Source organism: Maylandia zebra, linkage group LG4 (genome assembly GCF_041146795.1).
Source record: "Maylandia zebra isolate NMK-2024a linkage group LG4, Mzebra_GT3a, whole genome shotgun sequence".
Taxonomy (NCBI): Eukaryota; Metazoa; Chordata; class Actinopteri; order Cichliformes; family Cichlidae; genus Maylandia; species Maylandia zebra.
Window position 1 is genome coordinate 23,591,768 of NC_135170.1, and position 25,451 is coordinate 23,617,218.

General features: G+C 41.3%; 1 long non-coding RNA gene across 1 annotated transcript in view; it reads left to right on the forward strand.

Moving 5' to 3' along the window:
- Window positions 1–23,783, forward strand: part of LOC143418376 (uncharacterized) — a 47,790-nt gene extending 24,007 nt beyond the window's left edge. The window contains exons 2-3 of the long non-coding RNA XR_013098369.1: window positions 23,020–23,170; window positions 23,716–23,783. This is a non-coding gene — a long non-coding RNA (uncharacterized LOC143418376). The remainder of the gene's footprint in view (window positions 1–23,019; window positions 23,171–23,715) is intronic.
- Window positions 23,784–25,451: the final 1,668 nt, after the last annotated feature.

The following is a 25,451-nucleotide window of genomic DNA, read 5'->3' on the forward strand; positions in this document are numbered from 1 at the left end:
AAACCGGGTCTAGGTACCCTTGCCCCTGGAGGGGGGAATTGCACCCAGACCCAGGTGGTGTTATCCTTTTCCCTGCGGTGGGGAGAGGCAGACCACCCCGACTCCGCAGCAGCAGGGAGGCCCCACACCCCAGACCGCAGTCGGACGGCCAACTCCTCCTACTAGCCCTCCCGCTCCAGCAGGCCGCAGAGAATGGGGGTGGGAGAAGACTCCAAACCTCCCTCCACCCGCTCATTGTAGTGTTGATGCATATGTGTTCTAAGGTGCAATTAAAACCCAGGAGGGCATGGAGCTACCTGCCAAGGAGCAGCAGGTAAGCGCATAGTCCCTCCTGCTAGCCCTCAATGACTAAGTGTATTTAAAATTGAGAGGTGGGCAACGACGTCAGGGGTGAGGTATACACCCTGATGGTAATTTGGACTCCGTGATTGTGCCCACCCCCAAGATCCTATATGTATGTGTAATGAGAGTGTGAATAATGTGAATGTCTAAGTTGTGGGATAAAATTGAGGCAGAGGCAGCCAGAAGGGGACGGGGGGGGGGGGGGGGGGGGGGGGGGGACGGGGGGGGGTAGCCTCCTCTGCACCCTGGTGACATACCCCCACTCCAAGGCCCTGCATGTGTGGGTGGTTGTGGAGGAGCGGGAAGAGGGAGGCAGCTGGAGATGGGGAGGGAAGGAAGGGAGGGGCAGGTAACCCCTCCCTGGGGCCAGCTCCCCCGCTGACCCCAGTAGGCACTCCCACCCTTCGCGACCCGCCAGGGAAGGGGGGCCCAGGCCCATCAGACCGGGGCCCAGTGCAGTAGCGCCCTCCGACTCCACAGAGCCCTGGACAGTCCACCCAACCCCACCACAGAGAAAACTGCACCCACCCCACCATCCACACATCTTCCAGACTACATAAGACGGTAAACGCCCAGGCTGAGATCTTCCTCCACCTCTCCTGTATCTCCCCCTCCTGCAGAGAGTTCCTGAAGAGAAGAAAGCTCCTGCAAGATGTGACCATCCCCCCCACCAGTTGAAGAGCCCCCCAGGCGGCTCGACGCACCGGCGGCACCCTGCTCCAGGGCCGGGCCCCCATGCACCCACCCGCCCACAACCCCGGCAACACACCAACCAGGACCCAAGCCCCCGAGGCCCGGCCCGGGCCCCAGCCCAGAGACGGAGCGCCCCCAGAACCTCACGCCCATCCCGGACCCACCCAGGGGCAGCCAGGTTGCCAGGTCAGTAACCCACGTCCGTCAGCACAGACCCTCCCCTAGCCCCGCTGCACGCAGCCGCGAGGAAACAGTCACCTGAGAGCCAACAGAGCCCTCAACCGGACGTGACCGCTACCCCGGTTTGAGCCCCCCAAGGAAGATGCCTCCGGGGAACCCCCCGACGCCCTAAGCCTGTCCCTACCCCCTCACCAATCACAACAGTGAAGGCGGGACCAAACTATGACCCCCCACCCCCACTAGGTGATGGAGCTGATAAAAGGGGCCCAGAGCAATTGATCTAATGTGGTGGCAGAGGCTGTGTCAAGACTAATGTAATCTAATAGATAATTTCTATATTGGTTAGAATTAAGATTATTTTTATTTTTCCAGTTCATGAGGACTGTTTTCTTGGCTATGCATAGGGCAGTGAAGATCATATGGGCTATATTCTTTTCTGAAGTGACATTATCTAAGCTGCCCAGTAGACACACTAAGGGGGAAGTTGGAATGTTACATTTCAGACACTTTGATAAGTCTTCACATATCTCGCGCCAAAACTTTTGCACTGGTGGACAGAACCAAAGAGTGTGGATGTAATTCTCTGGTGTATTGCCTTGACAGTGTGAGCAGTTGTTGGAAGATGTAAAGCCCATCTTGAACATCCGATGACCTGTATAGTGCACTCTATGAAGTATTTTGTATTGTATTAATTGCAGACTGGGATTTTTTAAGCAAATCTGAGACCAGAAGTTTTGGTCTAGGTTGACTGATAAATCTGCTTCCCACTTTGCAGTAGGAAGGGATATTGATTCATCTAATTTAGAGAGTGTTCTGTATATTTTAGATAATAATTTGGGGGATTTAAGAGTAAGAAAATGTGCCGCACTTAGTGGTGTTTGTAATTCAACTTGACTGAGGTTAAATTTCTTTTTAACCTCAGTAGTATTGATTCCAAGAGCAAAAGATTTACAAGTAACACTTTTCAGTCCTTTTAGCAGGGTTATTTTTTTTCTGGCAGGCGACTCTTATAGATCTATACATCGCTCTAGGAGATTTGTTCCATCTGGGGCTCAGAACTCACAGCCTATTCTAAAAAGCTTTAGAAGACTAGAAGACTGTCTCTGCTTTTAAGCTCTGTTATCAGATCAGAGAAGAGTAGGGTTTCCTTGCAGGCCTAAATGGACGGCTGTGATCTCCTACCGAGCTGGTGAAACCCTTCGAATGCGAGATGATCTCTCGCCCTATCTTAGCCTGCGCTGGATTTTTGTCGAAAGGCTTGCTATGCACTAAAATGAGATTTAAGGTTCTCATATTTAGACAGTCTTCCCACATTGTTTTTGTTTTGTTACATTTTGTCTTTAAGCAGGAACTGAACAAATATGCAGCGACAAACTTGTAGAGCAATTTGGTGATTTAATCCTTGGCAAGCGAGTATGCTGAGAAAAGGCACAGATGGCCTCTGGCGGTGGTGGTGCTGTTTTATCAGGCATCTTTGGAGTCAGTGCAGAGGTGGAGTGTGTTGCTGCAGAAGATGATGAGGTTAGAAAGAAAACTAGTAACTAACAGTAGCTGTGAGGTTTGTGTCATAATTTAAGACGGTTTTCATGTAAGTAAGAGCTTTAGAGATAGTGAAAAACATGTAAATATTAATGAACTCTTCACATCTCTCCTGTACCATGATGCAAGATGCTACAGGATGATAGGCTGAGCCGCAGATGACACATTCAGGAGTTATTTAGCACAGTACAAGAACAGAGTGTCTCTGATGTCACATCTGAAGAATGATTGATTTCACTGTCTGTGAAAGATGGAAACTCTAAAGAGAGATGACTGCATTGTGGGTGAAGGTCAACTCAGCACAGAGATTTAGTGATGAGCAAGTAAAAGGCCGTATTGTTGTGCTCTTAGTTTGTATCCACCTGCACTGGGAAATGTTTGAAAGTCACAACAATTCTGTACAGATGCTGTTTATTTTCCTATCCCACACGTACGCATATCCCAACTTACCAACAAGACTTATCATTTCAGTACAGGCACTCTTGCAAAATCTGTCTGAGTGTTTTGTGTAGACGACCGTTAGTCCCTGTCTACTGTGTAGTAATGCCACCTACTGGATTAACCGTGGCTGCACATTATTTTGTGATCAAAGACTAAACCTAACTTCCCAATTCGACCGTATATTTAGTCAAAATGTGGGTTGCTCCTATCCACAGAATTAAACATTTCTTTCTTGGCATAATTTTCAGCACATGCCCTTTTGCAGCTGTGTCTCGGTGCAGGTTTCACATAAACAATCGCTGGATTCAGAAAAACTGGAATTCATTCATTGACGTGCAATGTTTTGACTGGACCCGATGAAGTGATTGTCTGCTGTTCCTAGCAGGTGTTGGGTGTCAGTGTCAAAGCGCTACACCTGCCTTGGATTCAAATGCCTAATCAATCCCCCCCCATGGTAGTTCACCAGCATCTGTGCCCAGTCTGGGATATCCTGTGTTTTTAAGAATAACTAAACATCAGAGGAACAAAGGGTACACTGTGTCTGCTAGAGATATTTGTCATATGTGGTAACACTATGATGTAGTGGAGCTGGGATTACATGAGTTTAGGAATGTGAAGGGTGACAGCTTGGACAAGATGACTATTGTTGAGAGTAACACCTGAACTGGTAGTAGGAGTGAAAACTGATCAGGAGGAGATGGAAACTGGCTCATCTCTGGCCAAGGAACAACTCGTGTAAAAATTTGATCTTTCTTTATTGAACGGAAAGCGCAGGAGAAGTGCGTCAACGCTAAAAACATAGATGTGTATATATTTCATTGTAGCACTATAGCAGGCCGACATAAATTCTTTTTGCAGAATTTATGGCAAGAAAGATTAAGACAGGAGTAGTAAGGTGTGTGATAAAAGCAGTTTCTCTGCTTGCCTTATTTTTTTGGCTTTGTTTTTGCTTGTTTTTTTAGTTCAAAATTCAAAGACAACACTTTTTGTCTTGTGATGAAGACACACAAAGCACCCCTTTTAGACCATGCGATGGTAAATCTTCACTAACTGTCAGTAGAACAAAGCTCGTATTGGAACAGCCAAGGTTTCAACATGCTCAAGAGTGCGAGTCCTCTGCAGAGCACCGGTGCAAAGATAACAGCATGTTCGCATTTTTCAAATAACAAACCTCAAAACCTCTCAAAGCCATATCCCACTAGAATCAGCTGTAATGGATCCAGGTGGGAACTTTATGAGCAGTGAATAGTATTACTTTATTTCCAGACCAGATGGGATGCATTAGGGAGTAGGCCTGGTTAAAAATACAAAACTTTAAACCCCTTACACCAAGTTTGTTCCCAAATGCATTAGGTGGCCAGCAGCTGGGTTTTAAATCTTTCACTTTAAAAACAATGTGGAATAACATTTGGTGGGCTGGGGATTTTTTTTTCACACATATGTAAGGTGTGTGTAATGCTGGGTGGTGAGTGGAAGTGTGTAGAGCAAGTGAGAGACTTAAACCGCTGTGCAGATGTGAAAAGGGAAGGCGTTATGTATGGTGATGTAGTGGTGGTGCCTGAGGTGGAACAGCATTTAGGGTTGCATACATGTGCACATACTGCCCAACTTTCAACAGAACAACACATTTTGTGTATTTATTTTCAGCGTTATGATGATTTTCTGTTCCTTCTGTCATTTAACAAGTTAAAGAGATAGACTTTTATTCTCAGGTATTAATTATTAATAAAAGTTCGTAAAGCTGTGCATTGAGTCTGTTCCATAAAGCATATAGTTAGGGCTCAATCAATTGACCCTGAATCCTCCCTTAGTTATGCTGCAACTCAGTTTGTGTTTATACACCACTTTGCATTTAAACATTAGTTATTATTAATCTCTGGCTCTCTTCCACAGTGTGCCTTTTGTCCTTTCGTCCTCCCATCACCTCCAGCTAGTTGCGCCATATGGCTTCCCATCCCTGGTACATGTTCTGCCAGAGGTTTATTCTCGCTAAGAGGGAGTTTTTCCTTTCCACTGTTGCCATGTGCTTGCTCATAGGGGGGCATGTGATAGTTGCGGTTTTCTCTGTATCATTTTAAGGTCTTTACCTTACAATATAAAGCACTGTGAGGCAACGTTGTTGTGAATTGGTGCTAAATGATTAAAACTGACTTAAATTTAGTTGGAATATCAAACAATAAAATTGTGTGTATGCCATTCTTGAGACACATAAATATTTTGTTTATGTAATATTGCATGTAGTTAAAACATTTTTCTGACTGAAATTCTTCCTGGTGCTGCCAATTTCATAAACCCAAAATCTCAGTTTGTTCCTTTTCTTATTTAGAAATATCAGTTCCAGCTCATTGTTGCTTAATGTCGACTTCGTTTTGTATGTTTTTTCGCATTTACACATACACATTTGCTGTAATGGTGATGAATGGGGAGCACAACACTGAGGAGGTTCTATTAAAAACGAATGTATACTCAGGAAAGACACTTTAGTCCCTTATATCATACAGTCCACCGATGAATGGTGACGCACGTGTTGGAAACATTGATACAATCTAATGTTTTGACCTGAGCATATATTTTACACCTCAGAACTTTTATAGATAAATGGAGAAAATGTCCTTTTGTGTTCAGAATCTGGCCAACTGCCTGATGTGATGTCACTTGAGCTAGTGGCAAACTTGGAAAAAAAAAAAAGAGCTCTGCTCTATTTTAAGACATTTTCAGTTTTTTTGTATGTTCCATTTCTACCAGGGTTTGTCTGTGTAGTCAAGTGAGTTCTGATATATCCAGATAGAGACATTTTCACTGAAAAATGTGAGATAACAAATAGTATGCATTTTCTAGATTGTGTAAACCTTTACAGTCAGCATATCTGACAGGCACGTATTTCTCTTTTATGGTGAAATAATGTTGAGATCGGCGGAAAGATTTTAAATTGGCTGGTGGCTTCTCACATGCCGATCTTTATGAAAATGTGCAGCACATGAAATCTTTTATATTGCCATGAGCTTTATTGATGGCTTTTCCAATAAAGTCTGCTGTTATTGTAAATATGACAGGCCTACTCTGCACTTCTCAGAGATGTTTTTTAAAAGGGAGTGGCTCATACACACACACATGAACATACACACACACAAACCCTTTTCATTGTAAAGGCAGTGTCGGCTGTCCACATATAATAGATGAAATTCTATAAAGGTTTCTTGTGTGAGTGCGTGGGTGCATCGCCGTGTTGGGGTGTATCCATATTTTCGACAACAAGCAGTTGCTTGTTTGCGGCTCCACGGTGCATTGTACTTATTAAAGTCAGTAAGAAAGGAGTCTTTGTCACAGCCATCATCTAAACCCAGTCACACGGACCATCTTGTGCCAGAGAGCCCAACTCATTTTTACCACTGCATTCCTGGGCTGTTTGGTAAGCCCATGGGGGTCCTTTTCCCTTCTCTCCACCTCCCTCCCTACACCTCTCGTCTACATTCTTCATTCCATCTTCGTTTGAGTCCTAATGGGTACATTAGTTTTACAAACTTGCCTTCACCCTTTAAACTGCCCAGTTTAAAAGGTGGCCAGCAGCTTTCAACAGTTGTCCTGACTTCACTGCCAGCCCTAATCAGAGTGTTGGAGGCAGAAGGTGGCAAAGATCGTTTCTTTCATTTTCTCAAATGAGATCATCTTTGCTGTTTTCGCCACTTATTTACTTTTAAAGTCAGCAGAAGAAACATATTAAGTGAAACAGAACTTCAGCTAATGTAGTGCTTTAGTCATTTATTATTTTTTTTGTGTTGCTCCCCACATCGTTTTAATGGCAGACAAACAAACAATCCATTCACGGGATGCCCAGACTTCCCCAAGAAACTAGACTGTATGTTTATACATTCCTTCTATTTGCGAGGCTATTTGTGGTTGCGTTATTCCAATATTCCATGTTTCACTGTCTCCTGTTGTCTCTCTCAAACATTTTCCAGGTTTTCTCACTCCTAGTCTTCTCCTTCTCTTCCCTGCATCATGTCTGTCTCTTGCCTCAACACTGTTATTTTCTATAATATAAGATTGTTTAGTTAAGAAGTTAGAAGTTTTAATAGTCTTTTCATTACTGCCATCTGCAGCTTTAAGACTTGGAATAAATTCTTTTCTTTAAAGATACAGTCCCTGCTTTTTAGCTTTAAAATGTGGGGAAGTGAAATGCTTCCTTACAAATGAAGTAGACGAGCACTCACACCACAAAAAACAAAACAAAAACAAAAACAAGCACACAAAAGCAAACCAAAGTAGAGATGGGAATCGAAAAGAATTTAGGGATTCTAATTCCCTTATCGATTCTTGCTGGCTCCAGTTTGAGCGTTAGTATCATCGCTAAGCAGCATATCAAAGACATATTTGTGCAAATTAATTGTATACTGTGTGGTCAAATGTTTGTGCATATTGGAGGCATTTCTCCCCTCTCTTTGTTGTGCACACACACACAAATATTAGGGTCAAGAAGTCATACGTTTTTAATGGGCGCAACCCACACACTCAACCATGCTCCTCAACCCACAAATGCATTTTTCTTATAAACGTGGCAAAATGTAAAGGGAAATACACAGGCTCTCCAACAGTATAAGATTTATTGTCAAGAAGCATTTATACAACAAGGAACTAATCTCCCAAACATAAAAGTTTATGTGATTTAACTTAAAATGTATTATTACATTTCAAATTTTACATTGCGTTATTTGCTTTGATTGATCTGTATCATTCAGCCCTCTCGGTTTCCTGAAAGTTGGCCAAATAGTGACTCAGTTGTAGCCTGAGTCATAATACGTCTTTGTATACACACACCCTGCAAATTGCACTTTCTTGAGCTCACACCTTACCAGTAATAGATCTTCATATAATCACATAAGTAGTGTAGTACACCACAAGGCAACTATAGGTCATTTGGTATTTTTGTAGTTTGGGACTTGTGTTGTTATATTAACCAATTTCTGTGTATGTATAATAACAAATGCATCCATTGTGCAGGGACTAATGAGATGAATGCAGCTTTTAAACTGGATAACGTGCATCAGACACCACATATTCTGCAATTTAGCATAAAGAATAACTTCAGCATAAATTACAAAAGGACTATTCTCAATTTTAATCCAGGTTTTTAAGGCCATAATCCTCTCTGAAGTGATGATGAGCTCATTCTGCACTCAGACATGGTAGGATGGTGGCAGGGACACATATTGCTTGTAAAGCATCAGCCTTACACAAAAGGAACATTGTTTTATTTTTCACCCAGCTTTAGTCATTCATAGTCATAATATTTACTATTTATAATGGCCAGATTTGGCCAAAGATTTAGATAAGTTGATCCTGTTTTTAAGATTACTATCCCAGTTCCTGGATTTCTCTATCATAGACTTTATTAGATTCATCTCCTTTACAGCCAAACCTAGTCATCGGGATTAACTCAATTCTTGAGGCCTAACTCCTGCCTCAGCATGCCAATCATTTGGTCAGGCCTGGACATATATGGCAAGAGGCTTTGTGACTCGATTCTCCCTTGTGTGTCTTGGCAGTGTGTTCTTCTTTGTATTATCTGTTATACCAACCGGCCTTTTCTTCTTTTGCAACTCATCAAAATTTAGGGGCGACCGTGGCTCAGGGGGTTGGGAAGCGCATCTGTAACCGGACGGTCGCCGGTTCGATCCCTGGGTGATGGCCAGAGGGGCTGATGGCGCGATATGGCAGTCTGCCCCAGGGCAGCTGTGGCTACGACTGTAGCTTGCCTCCACCAGTGTGTGAGAGTGAATGAATAGTGGAATTGTAAAGTGCTATATAAATGCAATCCATCATCAAAATTAGACACCAGAAAAATGGATAAACATTGCCTGGACTGATGAGTCTTGGTTTCTGCTGCAGCAGATCGTGTGATCAGAATTTGACATGAACAACATAAAAGGATGGCTCCATCTTTCCCTTTCAGGCAGGTGATGATGTGCAGTGGAGAGTTTTTGGGTCTCTTAATACAAATTTAGTGTAATCTGAATACCACAATCTCCCCGAGTTCTGCTGCTGACCAAGCCCATCTGTTTATGACCAATGAGTAGCACACGCACCATGCCATGAAGCTCAGATCATCTCAAACTGGTCTTTGAACATACTCAAAAAACCTACCGACCACATCACCTTAGGTTATATTATTTCCAGCACCTTGTTGAAATTTAGGGCACTTCTTGTCAGGCAACCTTCTAATGTGTTTTTCATGGCTGAAGATAAAGAAAAAGAAAACATGCCCATTTAATATTACCATCGTTATTTAAAAAGTACTTACATTACTAAAGAACATATGACTATGTTTGACTTGCGCTCAACTGGGATTGTTGACTTACTGGCCTTTGGTGACGAACCAAATTTTGTTTTATTTGGATAGAAGTGGCATAAAAGTAAACGATATAATCTCAGTGAACTTTAAAGCCAACATCACTGCATCATAACAGCCTCTTTATTTGACAGTTACTATTGTGTTAGTTATCTATTGGCGTTTATTGATAATAAGGGTTTTTTTTTTAACTCAAGAGTCAACGTCCTTTGCCAGGTACATGTTACTATAAAATGTTAACGTTCGGGCTGATTTGTTAAAACAACATGTTTGATTTTCTTAGTTTCGCAGTTTACCTGAAGAAAGTCCCACCCCTTCTTTTCTCGTCACAAAACCTGTTTGCACAGACTACAGAGAAATCTTTCAGAGCTGAACACTCTTGGGATATTGCTTTCTTCGTTATTTTAATAAAGCATTTCAAAGCAGGCCTCCAAGACTGTGAATGCACATTCTGTACTGCAATAAGTGAGTTGTTGTGCTTCTTTGAGTTGCGGAAACACAGAGTCACTTGGTTCCCTTGACTCTGCAGGTGCTCTGAGTACATTTCATAAACACCTGCTGGGAGTGAGAGTGTATGAAACTCTGTGACCGGTCAGAGCTTGAAAGTGTTTGACTGGGTTAGCCCTAAAAAACAGGTTGTGCTGTCTATTAGCCACTTAGGTAACTTTGAGGCAAATAAGTTATATTTAAAACCATTTACCATGACCAGTGGAGCAGTCCTCTGTGGTCCTTGAGAGCCATAATTCTTTACAACACATTTGACATTTCCTTGACCGTATTAGTCAGGGGTGCTTGAAATGTTTCCGAGGACAGGCTAACTATCTGCTTGAGTTCCTGGATTGACTGCAATGACAGCACCAGCCCTAACCTCAGCATCAACCCTTCAACAGTTTACAGAGTGAGAGGAATGAGCGAGCTGACCCAAACTTCCCAGGATGAGAAAACTTTAAATCTAAATGTTATTCTTCTGGGTCCTCAAAGGATACATTGTGTAGGGATCCAGAAGGACATACCAGGCAGTGAAAGAGCCTCTTTCTTGTTTTCTGCCCATTGGCCCCCTCCCAGTCTCTCCGGGGCGGCCTGTCTCTCTCTGACAACAGCTGCTTGCTGCCTGTGGAGGCCGGGGGTGAGCGGCGCAGCTCCAGACATCTGTAGGCCCTGAGTTTGGGCCGCCTAGGTCTCTCTTTCTTTTTCACATACACATACATTGGAGCCCACAGTCTGCCCAGCACAAAGGACCACATTCATCCCTCTCATACAGTCTCTACTGGTGAAGAGGCTGTCTGAAGCTCCCAAGCTCTCACTCTTTTTTTTCTCCTCGCGTCTGTATCTCCTGTCATTTTCTCAGATATTTCACCATTTTCAAACTCTGTCTCCATTCCTTTATTGAGCTGAACTTTCTTCATTTTCTCTATGTGACTTACATAATCACTGAGCATTATGAGCTGTGAATGGCAATGGAGGCTACAGGTTGGCAAGTAGTAAGGCGTATTCTCCATTTTGGGAATTATAGCTACCTGTCTTTTGCTTTCAGTGATGTTAACGTGAGGTGTGTCCGAGAAATATGTTGTGGGAAAACATGCATATGTCTTTGTGCATCTATCTTTGTGAATTTTACCTCCAAGAATAGGCATTCCAGTCAGGAGGACTGCCGACTTAGTTCACAAAAGGATACTGAGAGAGGCCAGGCCGAACAGAGATCCTTTGTACAGAATGAATGTGGCCATGAAAAGTTTGGGAACAGCGTGGTTCGAGAAACATCTAAAAGTTGCTTTCAAAAAGCTCCACTGGTAGGAAACCATCTACGTTTAGGTTTTAGACGTCACGGTTGGCCACATATTGCCTTTGACAAAGTCCGCGACTCTATAAAACACACACACATTGTGTTTCCCAGAACATAAATTTTAAAAAAAGTACAGAATCATTATATAACGATCATAGCGAATCTATATATATATTTGGCAGTTCAACTGAGCACCAAACTAAATGTCAGATTTTAATGGTGTGTCACAATATACTGATATTATAAGATCATACTATGATGGTCATAACACATGTTTGTGTCCATGTTTGTAGTAATATATAAGTCAGCGTTCTCCCAGTACAATCCAAAGTATGTTTGCGGTGGCTCAGCAAATTGTCTGGCAGTGACAGCGATTAGATGACATATTGTTCAATGGCACACTCTGTTTAAACCTCGTGATTATCCCTGCGTCTGTCTTGCTAAGCTGCCCTCAAGCAACACAATGATTTCTGACCACTTCACTGCATACTGTCAGGTGGCTGACAGATTTTGGTTGCAAAATCTGTCAGCCACCTGAACAGGTTGCTTTCTAGGCAGTGTGTTTTGCAGCCTGTCCCAGTTTTGTTAATATATCCCTCTGGACCTAATAAATGAATTCCTTTCATAAAGTTATTTCTCCCGACTTTTCATTTGAACATTTTTTGAGGGTCTAAGCTATTGTATTTTCTGTGTTATTATTGGACTTGCGGAAATATAAAACTTGTTCTCAAAATTCCCGTTTTACTTCCTCATGTCCTCAGTTTTCATTTTTAACAAATGAACCATTGATCTCTTGGGAGCTGCTAATAATACCATGAAGCAAAGGGTAAACTCTGTTACAGTTTTACTATTAAATTATTTGTAAAGGAGACTGAAAGCTAATGTCTTTGTGCCATGTTCCCTCAAACCATTCCCATTAGGTTCAGATGATAAAATGACTTTGCGGTTGTTCTTTAGTTGACCTTTGGGTGGCAGATGATTATCTTTCCTCCAGTCCCTCACTATTGCTGTTTAGCGCTACCTATTTGCATTTGCATTTGATGACACCAGAAACCATCACTTGTTTACAAGTGCATGAGGCACTGACCTACCTAGATTTCCCATCCTCTGTTTTTATCACTTCCTCACTGGCTAACTACGCATACAGTAAAGTACTTAAATGTGCCAAATGTAAATCTATATTTATGTTTCAGCCCGTGTCATTTTGAATAGAAATGATGATGACATGCAGAAGCCACACACAAATTTGTGAATAATTTGCTGACTGTGGTCGTAAAACACAACACTGACCAGAGTGCATGGTTTACATCAGCATGTTCTGATATCTCCATAAACTTTGTTTTTAACCTCAGTCATATCCCGCAGGTCCACAGTAAAATCCATCTAAGCTCTACACAGTCAACCACACATTCATGCTCGCACTCATACACACAGTTGGTGGAAAGCACAGCTTGTCTGCTCATCTGCTTTTGATTACTGATGACATGAGTAATGCCAAATGGGAGATATGGATCTCATTCGTCTGCAGACAAAGCCTTATTCATTGGCAGAAGGCTCAGATGTGGGAAGACAGTTTCTGTAACTTGGACTCAAGCCGGTCTTGTCCTTCAGGGTCTCATTTTATGTGAACAGCGGGGACGACCACATGTGTAAGAGTACATCAGACGCTATGTTGTATTCTTGTCTGAGGAGAGTAGAAAGTGGATTTGTTTTCCATTAGATAGTGCTGATAATGAAACCAGAGTTAATCTGGCATCTTATTGATCTAAGGGAATAATGTCAGATATTTTTAATCAAGCTGAAAATCAGGCACATTTTGTAAGTGAAAAAAGAAAGAAAGGAGATTCTTCAAAGGCACTGGCCCGTAGATCTTGGAGGCATTAAATAATTGTCTATATTATCTGCTGATGTACTTACAACCATTCTTTGCAGTTAGCGTGCAACAAGCGTGTGTGCTTTGGATCTCCTGCAGCATACCAGTAAGCTTTTTATCCATATTTTTTATCCATTCTTGTTTGCTAATGATCTGTTTGGCCAGCGAGATATGTTCTAACCAAATGTCAGTGCGTGGCTGCAGAGCTGGAAAGGTGATGGCACACCTTGAGAGGTCCGGCAACCTGCTGATGACAGCTTAACCCTTTTTTTTCTAACTGCTTTCTGTGTGACTAAAGAGGAAAAAAAATCAACGAGCGCCAGTGCTTGGATAAAACCTTAGGCTCCACCAACGATGACTAATAATTCAAACAGTCACAAAAAAAAAAAATCAAACATCAGAAGCACACTCCTGGGCACAAACGTACGCTCTTTACAGTTTAAAACAGCAGCTATCAGATCAGTAGAAGAGTTGTTGTAAAGCGCTTTACTGCAGTTATCTCTGGTTCATAGGTTCACATTTGAATTGTGGTACAGTAGCTAAATGATAAATGTTGGTTAATTAAATACAAGAAATGACCGAAGTCTAGCGCATTTTTCAATTTTACTTTTATTCCAAGTAGGGCTGAACGATATATCGCATTTGCGATAATATCGCGACATGATCAAGTGCAATTTTCTAACCGCAAAGGCTGCGATTATACTCTGGACATGTCCAAATTCATGGGCCGCATCCTCCTGAGGCCGCATTTGTAGACCGATTACGTCACAGCGACGCGCCGAAGGCTGTCCAAATTACTACCATATCCCAGAATTCATAGCGCGGCCCAGTCAAACTCCCGTTTCCAGCAATGGCGGCCGCTACTAAGTTTTAAAATTACTCATACTAATCTTTCTGGGTCACAAAATAAACTTTTAACATATTTTCAGGCGAGAAAGTAGTTGTGTAAACATCAAATATCTGCTCGGTTTATCAAGATATCCCATATTTGCAAAAGTGCTTCGACGTTTTCAGAGGCGTCTGCTACCCACCAGCTCGACAGCTAGCCGGGAGCTCGAGGGTTACTGATGCGGCCGAGAACGGCACAACTCCCGGCACATCATTTTCAGATCACCGCGGAGTTTCGCTGCTCGGGTTAAACGTAATATATAAGTCACTTAGACAACCTAAAAATGTTATTGTTGGGCTTTTTTCAGTGTTTTGTTTGTTCGTGAGTAAATCGGTTTGGCTGAGATTAAAGTTATTAGATTAGATAAAATAAAACTTTATTAATCCCCCGGGTGGGTTCCTCCTTGGTTTTCACACAGCTGACTAAACGTCAAACAGAAAACTTATTAAACAGAAGTATGAGACAGTCGAGAATTTACACCAGTGTCTGGTTATATTTTAGATAGCAAGAAGCAGACGGCCGAGTTTATTAAACTCCACCGAGACAGCGGTGACGCTAATCAGAACTAGCCTTCTGATTAGCTAATCAGAAGGCTAGACCATCCAATTTCACGCCTTTAAATTTTAAAGGCGTGTTTGTGTGTGTGTTTATACAATTGCTATTATGTTTGCACTTTATGTGTAATGTTACTGACTGCAGAGATCAGTAAGATGTGTGTATTTTTTATTTATTAGTTTTATTTATTTAATATTATTTTTTAATTGAATGACTGTCTAGTAGTTCACAGATGTCGAAAAACTGAGTGTGGTAAAGCCACTGATTTTTTTTAATGTATATTTCTGCAATCTGCACATTGTACTGACTTTCATTTTAATGTTTACACCAGGGTTCCTTGTCAGCACTTTATGCTCAGATGTTTGTAAGCTAAAAATAAACTATTGTGTATGTTCAAATATACTGTTGTGATTGAAGAAGTTAAATAAAAATGTCAGTCATCAATTCATGCATCACCTCATGTCATCATAACAGAGGTCTGTCTTCCAGGAAAGAACAGTTTAAAATTAATGTAATATAGTATTGGCCATACTATATGATGTATTGCTTGTCTTTGTTTAATAATACAGAAGACAAAGACCTTAAAAAATAATCGCATATCGCATCGCAATTGCAATATTGGGGCAAAAAAATCGCAATTAGATTATTTTCCATAATCGTTCAGCCCTAATTCCAAGCATCAATTCTGTTTCAATTCTTTAATTTGAGATTGTTTTTACAGTGTGCATTTGTAGTGTAGTTTGCTAAGACTGGAGATGCAGTCATCATTTAGAGGTTGTTGACCTTTAGTCCAACTACAAGCTCATGAAACAAGGCACTCCTGTATGATTGTCCAGTGTCTTTTCACTATATAATCCCCACAGTTAAACTGCATTTGCGCTCTATATTTCTGTCTCTCTCACTATGGCTCCTTTCACCTCATTTCTGCTTTAACCCAGAAAACAGTCAGCTTGCCAGTACATATAATAAAATGTAATGGTGGCAGTTACGATATTACATGCACATTTGTTAGGCGATAAATGGACATTGGCACATTCATTTCAGACCTGTGAGGCATTATTGATTGTAATGTGTAACTCAAAGATATTCCATTCTTTCCCAGAAACATACAAAACAAATTTAAGTAACACATGACTCTGTTTTTACTGGCTTGATAGGTCCTGATCAACAAAGCCAACAAAAGCTATCAGGCGTACTTGTTTACATACAATAGGAAGGGCTTACTTAGTTTTTTCCACTGTAGTATGTTTTCTCATGCAATGCACCATGTCATATCCTTCTAAGGCGTAACAATTTCCGTCTCCCAAACAAAACATGCTAGCGCCTGCATTGTGAAGTAACGTGGGAGCAAGTGATCTTTTGTCTTTGTCACCATTGTAAATGAAAATCTGTTTGTTCTACTTGATGTCACTCAAGCATAATGCTTTCCCTGTGTCAAGCACACTTTGACATTTTGCTATTTAAACATAATGAAAGAGACTAAAGTAACCTTAGCTAGCGCAGTATAATTGCTAACTTCTAATTAAATGAGTTAGGTATCCCTGCAGCTACTTTAGTTTATGCTCCAGTAGCAAATTCAGTTATATAGTAGCCTTAGTTAATGTTAACTGCATCATACAGTTTTTAACTTGTTTTTATATTACACTTCACAATGCACCAGATTTCTATTACATCTAATGCTGATAGTAGGCCCACAGTTGTAAAGGTCTTGTGCTTGCAAATGTGTCTCATCCACAGTTCAGTTGTGAGTAAGACTTTTGCCCATTTCTACTTCTAGTCCTTTAATCACAGCAGATGTATTAGACTACATTCTTTTTCAAAATCGACCTGACTATAATACTTATCCACACAATCAGTTTGACAACAACTATGACAGATAGGCATGTAAAACAAGGATCGCATTGTGCGATGATGACACATTCTAAAACTGAAAGAGACTCGTGAGATGAAAACACCTCACTGTATATATGTGAAAGGTTTCTATTTGAAATATCAAATCTTTGAAAAAACGTGAGGAAGTAGATAAAAAATTATGAAAAAATATTTTGCACTCTTTGTTGCTGGAAAGTCTGTGACTTTCTCTCTTGGCATATATATATGTATATGTGGACTACTTCCACTCCTGTTTCCGTCTTAACCACATAAACCTGTAGTGCATCGATGCAAAAAAGATCGACTACCACGCCACCCGGTTTTTCTGTAATCTCCAAAAACAAGCAAATGTTTCGGGCTTTACTCTCCTGGGCGCTCCCCTCCTTCTGCACCGCATGGAGCAGGGTTCATTTGAAAGCCACTGTTTGTTAAGGCTTTAGCGGTTAGTAAGTGCTTCCTTTGTTTGGTGGGAGCATAGAGACGGGGGTTAATATCTCCCAGAGAGCACATACAAAGAAGGCCTTCAGCTTCCCTGGCCGGAGAGGGGTGGCTAGATGAATGAGGCATGGTCGTGGGGCAAAGGTGCCAGGGAGGGCACGGGAGGGTGGGGAAGTGCAGGGGGCAGGAGGCAGGCAGAGTCCAGCAGGTCACAGGGGTATTAGAACACTGCAGGGGGTCTGAGATGCTGCAGGCTGCTAGAGAATAAAAGGAGCGAAGTCTCAGTTTGGGCAGTGACTCTTGATTCAGACAAGACACTAGGCTGAGATTACCATCAGAGTCCGATTGGTCTAAAACAACCAGACCAGTCAGCAACTTTGTGATTATGACATTTTGACATTCTTCCTCTGTTTGTCTAGATTATAAAAGCTTTATGTACAGTAGTAAAAGTTTGATGACATTATGCATTAGCTCTATTTAAAATATGTTATTTGTGTGATTGCCCTGTCCAAATGCGAAAGGTGGTAGGGCAGTATCTGTGCAGTTGCATCAAAAATGCCTTTGATACCATTTGACTACACTCGGAACAGTGTGTAAGGGCCACATCCCTCTGAGAAACATAGATGTATATGTAAGAAGAGTTGCTAATGAGGAAACTAGGGATTATCACTATTTAGAGCAGGGGTGTGTAATTAATTTTTCCAAGGGGCCACATGAGAAAATGGGGCTGTTGTGGAGGGCCTCATCAATAAGCTTATGAAGTGATTCAATTAAAATTGCACAGAACTGAGTTTCTGGTGCAGCCCCCCACAACATCCCACCCCTGCTTTAGAGGAAGACAGATAAACTAAAAATGTAAATAAATGCAGTTAAGCCATCATGTGACAACTTATTGAATTAGGAGTTATAATACTGTAATTAATATGTAAGCTTAAAACTTGTCAAGCTCTTGATTTACATGTTCTTGCAATGTTTCCTCTGCTGCCCAGCGCCCCCGCCCATCTTCCCAGAGCTAATCTAGAATCTGTATCCATATGTGTATTTTGGTGCTCCGTTCAACACGAGTGCAGTTTCCCAATAGAGTCTGATTGTGAAGGCTCAGTGTTGCATGATGGAGAACAATGGGATTTCTGTAGTAGTTTTGGATCAGATTCTATTTCATGGGAATTGGTGTGTACTTTGGATTGCTACATGTGTTGGCGTGGGTCATGATACAGATACAAATGGTGGGGGGGGACTTGGCTGTAGGGGATGAGAAGTATTTTGAACTAGGATTTGGCAGAAATAAACTTTTCCAGGTATTGATGTACGAGGAAACACAACTCTAATTATTTCTGTTGTTTGTTCAACAAGAACAGGAAGTCTATCAAATGTGCGTGTTAATAATTACATATAATGTATTCCAGAGTTCCTCAGAACAATCTTTCTTTTTTAGTTTCACTTCCTTGTTAGACGTGTTGCTAGGCTGCATATCTTGTGTTGGTTTGAAATTATGCTCACAGTGTGTCAGTGAGGGCTGCTTGTGAGGATCTTTTTTGATGTCTCCTTCTCCTCTTCTCCGTCACAAACTCATTGAGAAGAGAGAGAGGGAGATCTGTCTCACTGAGCTGAGTATTCCCACGGAACTCCGACTGGATTCATGCTGCGTCTCAGCCAAACCAATGGTCCCTTTGTGCCTGTCCATCCTAGATTCTCTCTCCTCTACACACTGCCCTCTCTGTACCCTATAGTCCATGACCAACTATTGCCTCTCTTCCTGCTTCACACCCATAACCACTTCAGCAAATCTCAACAAGTTCACTACCCACCTTTGTCTGCAGGCTGGTTAATCTCAAGCTATGATTTTGAAGTATAGAGGTGTGCTTATTATACAATCAATATTATACTAACTAAAATATAGCTGCAAACACACACTCACTGGCCACTTCATTAAATACACCTTGCTAATACCAGGATGGACCACCTTTTGCCCTCATAATGGACTTAATTCTTAACTCTGATCCTATTAACGTTTTTACCTGTTTACCTGGGTCCCCCAAGAATAATTCAGAAGTAGCCATAAGAGCAGAATAATAACAATAGCAAAACACATTTCTTCTCAAAGTCTTATTAGTTATGTAATTGGTGTCATTTAAAGAAAGAAATGATTGTTGTTACAAGTAATTTGCATAATTTATTAAATAAAACAAAGTTTTCTTTCATATAACTTGCAACTTTTCAAACATGTGCTCCACATTATCACTGTTTAGCATACTTTATTCTGTTATCACTTTGTTTTTCAGTCAGTTCAAGTTAATATTATTTGTGCTGTATATATATATATGATGAAGTTGCTAAGAGTCATTTTGATCACTCAATTTGATCCCATGATAAAGTAAGTGAAATAAACAACCTAGAGCTCTAAGGCAGACCAAATGACCGAGCATCTCAAAGGCAGAGCTCAGGCGCACTTTAGAGGAAGCTCATTTCTGCCGCTTGTATCTGTGATCTCACTCTTGTCTGTGACCTGGAGTGGGCACTCTACCCGGTGGATTGCCCACCCTGTTCTGGCTGAGAACTATAGCCTCAGATTAGGAGTTGCTGATTTCCATCACATTCATTTCACACACAGCTGCAAACCAGTGTAAACTGGGGGGGGGGCTCAATTAAGCCATGGGACCAAATCTCTCCAAACAGCAGAGATGGGATCCTGAGACCATAGACACCACACTCGAAACTTTGGCTGTCCTTATTAATTCTGTTCATAGATAATAAGAACAAATTGATGAAAAGCACAAAACTATCTCTCCGATCAGAGTTCTTGCTGGCAGTGCAAACCAAGCTCTCACTAAAGCTGTACAGGGACCAGCAACAACTAAAACAAGTAAAGCAAGTCAGGTTTTTACAAGAAACAGAAGTAATTATACTGTAAGTGTACGTAATTTTAAGTGCTGCATTAAACTTTCCTTGTAATTTAGCAGAAAAACAAACAGTATTTCCACATCTTACATTATGGAACCATGCCATAACTTCCAGGGATTGTACAGTAAAGGAGACACAAACTGAGGTTGAGAGTCAACAACGTGCATTCCTCAGAGACCTTGGTCGGTACTGACATGACAGCATCACAGATTTTATGGAGAAACAATTTTGAGCTTTGCGACCTGCTGTGTTATTCTGCTGGACAGAGTTATCAGTACACTGTGGTTATAGAGGAACAGTACTCAGAAAGTCTGTGGTATTTTTAAGATTCTCCTTCTTACTTTGAAGTCTCTCCATATACATCTGATCTTCTGCACATCGCCACTCCCAGTGTACTCTGAGATTCTAGGGGTTGAGGGGTTGAGGTCATTTTTACCTAAAACTCAGCCCTTTCTAAAATGTCATACCTCAAAAATAGATACACTTATTGTGAAGAAAATAAAAGTATCCCATAACCATATAACACATGATGAGTCTGGATATGGAATGTTATGACAACTTCACTCATTGGCAAAGGCGAGGCAGTATTTCTGTTAATGAATTTCTTTTAATTAAAATAGCAGTCTGTAAATGGTCTTTTTGCATCATCAACATCCCTATTAACATAATCACTTTGCCATTTATGGAGTCAGTTGTCAACAAGTGTTCAACTTAAAGAGTGATTTCCACCAGGTGTGGTTACTTGTGTGTTTAGCACATCATGCTGTGTGACAGTATACAATCTAGGACAGCTAATGAGGTCTTAGCTGTAATTTTAAGGCTACCTGAAAAGTAACAAAAGTTGCAAATGGTCATTTAGCATGTTTCATACGAAGATTTTCCTATTTTTATGTAGTTGCATTGGCTAAATATGCATTCATATTTAGGATCATTGTCCTGCTGAATGAGGAAATGTTTTCAGGGCATTTTTGTGAATTTGTGTACATAGAATATTCTTCAATTGCACTCATGCTATTTAAAAAGGTATGCATCTGGCCAACCATCAAACAAGCTTTCAGCCACAATGTGAAGACGATTGAAACCTGATATTACATTTCCTTATTTCCACAGAGGAATACACCCCAAAAAAGCAATCAGGATTGGAAATTGATCACAGAAACCTTAACTGGAATGCCTCCAAAAGCTATTATTTCATCTAAGAAAGGTAAACATGTTGACTTATGTTTTAGTCCTCAGCCAGCTAGTTTTTTTCCTCTCTTTCTTGCTATTTCCTGTTACTGCTAGACATTTTTTCCCATTTTTTTTCCCGGGTCACTACAGCGGCATTTTCCCCCCAATGAGCTCATCCAGTCTTCACAGCTTTATGTGTGGTGTTGAGTTCTGATTCAAAGCAGGTCTGTGAAAGAATAATATTGCTCTGTTTAATCCCCTTCTCCACCTCTGCACATTCTCCATCCTACAGAACCATAGGAGTGTGCCAACAATAGCACCCCTCCCTTCTTCCTTCACTCCCCGCCACCTACTCTGCTCTCTCCCAGATAAAGTCAGCGGAATGGGTGGCAGGTGTTTGGGTAAAACACCATGTCCACGGGATAGGAAGTATGGGCATGACTTGGCTCAAAAGAATTCAAGTATTGTGGACCAAATGGGAATGTGTATGCAGACAGATACATTGCTGTCATCTGCAAATTACTTACTGTTAAGTTTCAATTCTAGAAACAACCATATTAAAATATATCACAAGTGTGAATATTCCATTAGAAAAAAAACGTGTTGAAAGGTATCACTGGGCTTTGACTGTTTTGCTTAGCTAAATTAATTTCCTCCAGGTGCGCTAGTGGAGCTCGGCAAGAGAAGCATGGAGTTCTTTGTTTTCAAAATCTGTTCAACTGCACTTTTACAGCAATAGCAGCACCGCTCCAGGTTCACTTAAGTTTGGCAAAGCCCTAAAAGATCGACTGTGACAAGAGAACAGACCATTTGTCACCTGTTGCTGCTCTAAGTCACGATCCAGTCTGCATCAGTGCTGAGCCCATTACACATGCCGTCTAACAACAGTTACCTGTTGTTTACTTTTGCTTTTAATAGAATGGCATTGAGAATAAGTGACATCTGTGCAACCTCGGTTTCAGATAAAACAATCGCATAAAGATGCTCTTTGGATTAAAAGGCTTTTACAGTTTCCCTTCATTCACATTGTTCGAATGTCCTGGCACTGTGAAACGGAACAGTTTGTTCTTCACTGTCATAGGGAAAACCCAGCATAGCTCGAGAATGAAGTGAACTGTTTTGAAAAAAACAGACTCACACGCTCTTTTCCCCTTTAGTTTGATGAATATTCTTTCTCAGGATCATTTTTCATCTGATACAAAGACTCAGGTTTGTCAGAGACTCCAAGGTCTGTGATGTCATTGTTTTTGTGGTCAAGAAAAGAAAGGGGAAATGAGGAGAGTGAGTTCACCATGACCTGTGCTTGTCCTGGAGCCTAATACTTTGGTTGGGGGTTTGGGGCTGGGAGACAGGGAGAGGGGTCAGCCCTGGCAGCGTCATGATCTACTCAGCTCTTGGCTCTTTCATCACAGATTAGTCATGATCCATGTTACCTAAAAGAAGAACTCTTGATGCCTTTCGGTTTTTTCTCCTTACTTCACTTCCAAGTCTGTGCTTTCCCACTTGCGGAGCTTGATCTCTTGATCCATGTTTGCCATTTCAACTACTTTACTACTTTACCCTCCGTCAGATTTGAAGGTGTTGTGAGAATATGGAGATTGACCACAGCTGGAGAAGTAGGCTAAGGTTTTGGGAGATAACAAGAGTATGTGGACATTAGCTGGATTTACAGAGATGAAATTTAAGGAGGGCATGGCCTTTTGTCCAGTGATTATATTCATCGTGTTTGTACAACTGTCAGGAATGTTTATGAGGATTCCACTAATCTGCTAAATCTCTTTTAGTATTGTACTCTTACTGATGCACACCCAGGCACAAACACTCACAGAGTCACACACCTTTTACTCATACCTGCTACCATCAACAACATAACAGCCGTTACCTTTTGTTTTACCCCCCATCCCTCCTGTCTTTCCCTTCTCACCCTATTGCTTTCCTTTGCTTTCCTCTGCTCTCTGCCTTTCCGTGACTTGCTGTCATTAATCTTCCCTCACTAGGGGCAGAAACTTGACTGTGTGCCAGGAAGCGTTCATACAAAGCCAAGACAGCAATCCAAAAACAGAGCCGCTTTTCTTGTTTCCAGAGCACCACGAAGCTCACACTCATGCTGCCGCGGCCCTCGGGGCAGCACTTCTCCACACAGCAGCTGTAAGTGCCCTTAAACATTCACACCGAGCTTAACAATATTTCTGTATACACATGCAGGTTGCCACGTATGAGGTGCATACCTTTTTGTCACAGTCACTCATGATTCTTTTAATCCATGTCCATTGTGATGAGTATGATTTTGGTTCTATGCATTTCTCAGTCAAATATTTCAGCAGACTTTGTCCACTGATGCACTTCGATCTATGTCCTTTTTTTTGCTTCACTCATCTGTACTTGTAATCATAATTTACCTTCAGCCACCAGGAAGGGAAAATAATTATAGCTACTCCAAGAACATGAGTCAACTTCTGTTGACATTTCAGTGTGATGTTATCAAACTCCGCACACCTATATAACATAATAACAGGTTTACAGGAATGAACACTCAATGCAAAAATGCAATTCCTTCTCAGCATAGTCCTACAATAATAATTAAGCTTTATTCAACATCTCATGTTTAACGCTTGATCCCTGCATATTCGGTTGTTTGCATTTATATTTAAGATTAAAATGAGTATGCCTTATTTGTGTTCTGTATTTTTCAGCCAGTGATGACCAGTCTGGGAGGTGAGCCAGAGTTCACCTGGCTGACTGGGGTTTAGTAGGTAAACCAATCCTTGACATCATCCTCAGTGTGTTGGCAGCAGACTCTGGACTTTGTGTCACAGGTGGTAATTGTGCATTGCAATACTTGGGAGAAGAATGAGTTGTAATTTCAATGTTTGCCCCTAATAAAAATGCAGATCCTTCACCATCATAAAGAGCTACTGTGAGGTTTATAGTCCATTGTAAGCACTATAAATGCCAGCCAGTAGAAAGAGGTGAGACACCCAATGTTTGTTCTGCGTGTGTGTGTCTAATATATATTGTATATCAGTGGCTTACTCTCGCTTATGTATACATCATCCCTTTCTTTATTAATTTATTACAACCCAAACCTCTAAACCTACACCCACTGATTCCTAAATTATTGTGAGTGATGATACTGTGACCTCCACATTTAAGAAAAGGGGCCACCAGCAGTGGATGTGTTGCAGTATCTCATCTTTCAAAAGTAGTGCCCCATTCAGCCCCTATAAACCACACACACACCAAAACACACGCATACTTTACTTCTTAGAATATATCATCCAACCTTTACAACCCACCACCACATACTACTTAACTTGCCCACTTCTCTTTACCCTTAGATCTGTTTTCCCCTCAAACCCACATTATCTCGCAATATGGTTGCGCAGTTAAGTGCTGAGGGTGTATTTCAGATTGTGGGAAATATATACAATGCTGCCACAGATAGGGTTTAGTTGTGCTTTGGCCCTGGTGTTATGTTTCTCTTAAAGTGTCTTTTTCTCTAACACTTTGATAGCTATCTGAAAGACAGGATTTTATAAGTTTAGAGTTCATAAAAACAAAGACGCATTCATTTTATATGCAGATGCACAACATCGCTAAGGTTGATGTAGACAGGGTCTGTTATCTTATGAGTCAGAAGTGTCGCTTTGTTCTTTTGTTGTATTTAAATTTGACGTGCATCGGTGGATTAATTCATTCTTTTTAAACTCTCTCCGGACTTTGAATGTGCTAAAAAACACTTATTTCAAGAACGACTACAGCATAAAATCAATTTCAAGCACGTTGAAAGCTGCCGTGGACTCTTTCTCTGTTGGGGTTCTGAATATAGATTTAAGGGGCATACGTGTTAGAGGCACATAATGGTTTAAACAGAAATCAGGGGACACTGTATCTACCCAGGGGGAGGGAGAGTATGCTTTTACTCGTGGACTGTGATGATCCTCATGTGTGCACTGAGTCGTATACAGTAAGCGTGATATATCACACAAATTATTGCTACTTGACTTCTTAAATGCAAAGATAACACAAACCCTATGTAATTATTTCTTGAAAGGTGGGCTTGCAAATGAAAACCTTCAAATTGTTCAAACAGAACTTCCTTCTCTCTGTGTTTCATCTCTTCTGGCTAAAGCCAACAGTCAGTCACTCATATTTCCCTGTATTTGCCTGCAGGGAGAACACATTAACCTGCCTCTGCTGTCACGCTAGCTTACAGTTGTGTGAGTCAGCGTCAGCAAGTGAAATTGGACCTCGGCATACCATTCTCACACATCAAAGGCGCATGCTAAAGTGACTCCATACGCTGAACCTCCGTGGCATGGTGTACACAGGACTCAAAAGAACCAGTCGGGAAAGAAAACAAAATGTTCTGAGGTCATTCAGTTTGCGGGAACCAAAAGGGGACAAGGGTGACAAAATAAGAGCTAAA